Here is a 6,126-nt window from a genome sequence, read left to right on the forward strand (position 1 = left end):
CGCTAATTGGACTTTAATAGTAGAGACAGAAGATCCTTGATTAAACAGGGATGTTAAGAATTTCAAAACCTCTGGGATAGGAGCAGTGATAGGGTCTAAGCCCTTGAGTTGAGCTCCAGATAGCAAACCTCTTCCACTTACTGAGGTACAATTTGTTAGTGGTGGGTTTGTGGGCCGAAGATAAAATGTGAACAACTTCCGGGTCTAGTGTGTGACTTCTGACTAAAGTCGGAAGTGGAGGAGCCAAGCTGTCAATTTCAAAGATCGAAGGGACTGATGCTGATGTCCCGACTGATGAGTTAGCAGGTCCGGAATTAGGTCTAAAGTCCACGGATCGTCCACCGCATGCTTCTTCAGGTAAGGAAACCATACCTGACGAGGCCAGTATGGGGCAATCAGTATCATTGCGGACCCCAATTGAGAAGCTTTTTGAATGACTTTGGAGAGAAGTGGAATCGGAGGAAAGGCATAAAGTAGCCCTGTTGGCCAAGGTTGTGCTAGAGCATCCATAGCTGGTACTCCCTGATGTGGGATCAAGGAGAAGAACCTTTGGCACTTGGTGTTTAGTGGAGTTGCAAATAGGTCGCAACACGGCGTCCCCCATCTCCTGAAAACCTGAGCTGCTACTGTTTGGTTTAGAGACCACTCGTGAGGAGAGAGAATTGTCCTGCTCAATTTGTCTGCCAATACATTTGACCTTCCGGGATGTGGGTCGCTACCAAGAAGCGGTTGGTAGCTGCAGCCCATTCCCACACTCTCATGGCCTCTCTGCAAAGGGGGTACGATCTGGTCCCTCCTTGTTTGTTCAGATACCAGACCACCGACATGTTGTCTGTGTGGATGGCGATGATGCCCTGAGGAAGAAACTTGTGTAAGGCCTGTAGGGATAGAAGTACAGCCCTCATCTCCAACACGTTGATGTGGAGAAGAGCTTCGTCTGGAAGCCAGGAGCCCTGAACTAGCCTGCCCAGACAATGCCCCCCCCACCCTATCTGGGAGGCATCTGTCGTCAGGGTAACCACTGGAGGGAATAACAAAGGGGCTTCCTTGATTCAGATTGGATGTCTGAAGCCACCAGCGAAGGTCCCGTTTGCATATTTCCGTAATCATGATGTGATGATTGAGTGGAAGATCCTGAAAGGACCATTGAGTTGACAATAGCCACTGAAGAATCCTCATGTGCAATCTTGCCAGAGGAACTAAAAGAACCGTGGCAGACATTGAGCCTAAAACTTGTAGAACCATCCTGGCTGGGGCTTTGGATCTCGAGATCAGAGCTTGAACTTGGCCCTGTAAAGTTTGGATCCTTTCGGCAGGAAGAAAGACGCGCATCAATCTTGAGTCTATCTCTGCTCCTATGAACCTTATGCGTTGAGAGGGCAGCAAGACAGACTTTGACCAATTGAATGTAATCCCCAGGGTAATACCCAGGGAGATGGTGGCTTTGAGGTTGTCCATTAGTAGATGCCTGGTGGTGGCAGTCAGGAGCCAGTCGTCCAGATAGGGAAACACTTGGAATCCAAGACTTCTCAGGTGAGCCGTCACTACTGCCAAACACTTGGTGAACACCCTGGGGGCTGTGGTGAGACCAAAGGGCAGAGCGCAAAATTGGTAATGACTGTCTCCCAGGCTGAAGCGCAGATACCTTCTGGACGCCTGATGTATCGGTATATGATAATAGGTGTCCTTGAGGTCTATGGAGCACATCCAAACATCCTTCTCCAACAATGGGAGAATGGATTGTAATGTGACCATTCGGAATTTGGATTTCGTGACGGATTGGTTCAGTCTGCTGAGATCCAATATTGGTCTCAGGTCCCCTGTCTTTTTTGGCACTAAAAAGAACCTGGAGTAATTTCCTGATCCGATCTGGTTTTTGGGGACCGGTTGGATGACTCCTTTTTCTAGCAGCTTTAAAGCTTCTGCGGCTGCCATTTCCCTTTGACTGGGTGGTGGGTCCGGGATTCTTTTGGACGGTGGGGGCGAGTATGTGAATGGGATGGTGTAACCTCCGGCAATGATCCGAAGCACCCATCTGTCCTGAGTGATTGACTCCCAGGCTTTTAGGTGCTTGGCAAGCGACACCCGACTGGCTCCGGAGCAGCACAGCCGGGCAATCCCTCATGATGTGTGGGAGGCTGAAGAGCCACGAAAGGACTCGCGGTCTCCAGAATTGCGGGGCCCTCTGCCGCCTCTGGGACGGCGTCTCCCTGAAAAATTTCCCCGTCCTCTGCCTCTGGAAGGGGAATCTTCCTGCTGTTGGGAGAAAAACTTGCGAGATTTGGAACCACATTTTCCCCTCCTTTAGCCTTGGGGTAAGGCCGAAGGGGAGTGGAATAACGGGCACCTACGGCAGATAAAGTTTTTCCCTCTTGCTCACAGCGGGTAAGGGTGTCTTTAACCTTGGGTCCAAACAATGAGGACCCATCAAAGGGAGCGTCGTGAAGGAAGACTTGAAGGCCTCCAAACTGACACAAGCGGAGCCAGGCTTGTCTCACGTGAGCCACGCCTGTGCCTGCGCTCTACCGCCTTCGGCCGCATAGGAAATGAGCCTCATGGACGAGTTAGAAATTGGCGTAAGGATAGCCAACTGAGAGCTAACCGACTGGGCTAGCTGCTCAGGTAGGTTACCGAGAGGGAATCTGACAACTCCTTGACCAGATCCCTCTGAAGCCTGGTAAAATGTGCCAAATAATTCAGAGACCTTAAAGTAAAGGCCGCTGAAGTCAGGGTGCGCTTCCGTACCTGTCCATACTCCTAGACTCCTTATTAGGAGGATGGACGGACGTTGAAGCCTCTGCCACGTCCTGTTGTGTAGCAGATGCCACCACCATGGCATCTACAGCCACGCCTTTAGTGAGGAACTCCTTCTCGGGGAGCAGACAAAATTTATTTGGACGAGAAGGGACTGGTTCCACGGTATCTGGGTGTTCCCACGCCCGACAAACTAAATCCAGAAGCTCGTCGAAGGCGGAGACACCCAGGAGGCGGAGGGCTGAGCCCCAAAGGCCTTGAGGAGCACTGACTCGTCAGCAGAGGGGTTTGGATATCCAGCCGCCTCGTTGTTTGAGGATCTCTAAGATGTCTGCAAATGAGACATCATCCGAGGGCGACTTCGGGACCCCTCTGCATCATCCAGATCAGTGTCTGATGTAATAGACTCGGGAGTCCACGTGCTTCCTCTTGCACGATCTCTTCCTTGGGGTTCCTCCGAAGACAACTCGAAGAACCCTCAGGAGGAGGGAACCCCAATGGGGTAACCTCAGGCCCGGGGCTCCGCTGGCTACGGACAGGGAACTGCCAAAGACCCAGTCTCCACGCCCAGGGAAGGTGCTGGTAAAGCCGGAGAGATGGCGAAGAGGACTTGGCCAAGGCACTCCTCATGGCTCTGAAAGCCGGACCCCAGAATCCTGGGAGTGTCCGGTCCCGAGCCGTGATAGCCGACGGAAGTCCCGCAGCAAGCACCGAGGGGAGGCTCGGAACCGAAAGCATAGGTCCCGAAACATCACCCCGGGTCCAGCCGAAGAAGTCCAGCGTACCAAACTCGGACCCGAAGGCCCGGGTTGGAGTAAGGGTCGGAGCCGACCCTAAGATCTCCACCGGCTCCAACAGCACCTGCTCCGACGGAGCCGAAGCAGTCGGAGGAGGAATGGCAATGGGGTGGGCCAGGGTCATCGGTTCCGAAGCCAACTGGGTCGGAACCGAAACAAATTTTTGGAAGACTGGGGACTGGAACAGTCTTTGGAGCACCCTGTCTATATCAGAATCTGACATCCTCGAAGACCGAGAGGAAACAGAACGGGTTTGAGACGGCCTCTCCAACGGCCCCAAAGGGCTAGGGGACCGGCTCCGAGGTGACTCGATGAGTATCGGCGCCGAAGGAATACACACACCAGATTCCATCGGTGCCGAGGTGGACTTCGGCGCCGAGGAGGAAGTGTCTGGGCGGGCGACCCTTGTCGGCTCCGAGACCAGTGGAGCCGACGAAGGTGACCCGCCTCTCGATGCCCCAGCCATCGGCTCCGAAGCCAGAGGAGTCGATACTGGTGGCATCGAGGCAGACCGTTCCGACCTCGGCTCCGAAGTCCTTGGAGCCGAAGGAGAGGCCTGCCTATGTCTCTTAGCGGTCGGGTCCGACGGACTGGTCGGAACCGACGCCCTTTTCTTTTTAGCCGGAGAAGGAGAGGATGCCAAGGCTTCTTCAAAGGAAGGTTTAATTAACCCCTTAAGAATCAATTTATTTTTCCTCTCCTGGAGGACCCTTGAGGAAAAAGCGTGACATACGCTGCATGACTCCTGTAAGTGTTTTGCACCTAAACAATACACACAGAGCGAGTGATCGTCCGTGATGGACATTTTGAAACTACATTTCGTACATTTTTTAAAGCCCGAAGGCCTAGGGTTCTGAGACATTATGAAGAGAATTTCAGTAATCTGACAGGAAAACACAATTTACTGACTTACTGACTAAACCCCTTAAGTATATGGCTAACAGTTATGGCTAAAAAGCGCCAATGACAGGTAACTTTCAAAACCTTGTAAGAACAAACAGAGCTACAAAGATATTTAAAGCCTTTTGCTCTACAGGTAAGTTATAGGAGGGTTGACCGACCGGGAAGGCCCTAGATGAAGGGGGCCTACCAAACTCAACCCAACCACACAACAAAGGTCTTCAACAATCCAACCAATCACACAACAATGAGAGAATAGCCGTTAAAACAGCTTTTGAGGCAAAAACAGCAAAAAAACTGACAGAAAAGTTAGTTAAATAACTACTCAGCCCAGCCAGCTCGAGACCACGTCTTCGCAGGTTAGCGGCAAACGAGATCTGGGGGACTGGTAGTGGTGCATCCTGGGATATAGTAAGCTCAGCCAATTAGAGACTTTGCTCTTTGGCATAAGCGTGCCGAGTCGGAGCCGAGGGATCGGCTCCGAACCCATCAGTCAGAATGTAGGCGAGATAGGATCACATAACATCATGTCTCTATAGCCCGAATATGGCATCATGTGGGCTACTGAGAAGGGAGGGACCTGTTATGTAGTTCCACTACTAGAGACACTAGTACAATCTCTTTAGGGCCCAGACTGCAGTGATAAGCCAGACTTCCTGGCCAGTGGGTAAGGGCCACACTTCCCCAAAGTAAATATGCAAAAGAAGGGGCTAAGGCAGAAGCACAAATCACCTTCATGGATGCCAATATAATGGCATCCTCAGATGACTCTTGTTGGGTATATCCAGTATGACAGGAATAAATGGTCTTGAGTGCAGATGGGGAGGGTTGACAGTCACCCATCATGTAGAAAAAAAAAAGAATCTAAAAAAAAAAAATAAGGTTAAAACACAGACTGTGGACACCCAGTGAAATGACTTCAATTAAAGTTAAACAAGACCTGAATAAACAGATATAACAGAAATATTATCTCATTTATGCTTCAGAAGAAGTTACTACAATGCTAAAGTTAAAGCATTTCTCTTTTCTAGATAGTGTTCAAAAGTACTGGCAAATCTGGACCCATTCAAACAAGCCCAAGCAACAGAAGTGGCAAAAACTGTAATCTCTCATATTCCCTATGGAAGCAGCAACAAATTTAGCTACCACTGAGGTAAAAAAATACTTGGATTAAGTTAAAAAAGGCTTAAAGTGAGTGCCAATTCACTTAGATTTGCTGGACCTGGTTTCACTGAAAAATGACATATCCAGGCAGCCGTACAACATGATACATCTTTGAGAAAAAATGGGGAGAAGGGGAATCTAACAGTAAGACTGAGGTGCCCAGAAAAACTGCTAAGGCATTCAGAGGTATGACCAGAGTGTTGAGTAAGCATACTGAGGAATTACCACCAGATGCTGATGTTCCAGATGCATCCTCACTGGCAAGAACTACATTGACATGACGTTTTTTCTTTACAATTCAATGTTTAAGATATGGAAGACCTACAAAAATTACAGTTTGGTATACTATTATTTCAGACATTTGTGATTTTACCATACTAGTTGTAGAATGCATGCAGAAATGTATCCCTTGTATATTATCAGTTAAACTATGTATGCATATTTAAACAAATTGAAATTAAGAAGGCTGATAAATGTCTTGTACTTATTACACTGCTAAGTATTATGCCTC

The sequence above is a fragment of the Protopterus annectens genome, chromosome 2.part2, assembly GCF_019279795.1.
Source record: "Protopterus annectens isolate FY-2018-M chromosome 2.part2, PAN1.0, whole genome shotgun sequence".
NCBI classification, from domain to species: Eukaryota; Metazoa; Chordata; order Ceratodontiformes; family Protopteridae; genus Protopterus; species Protopterus annectens.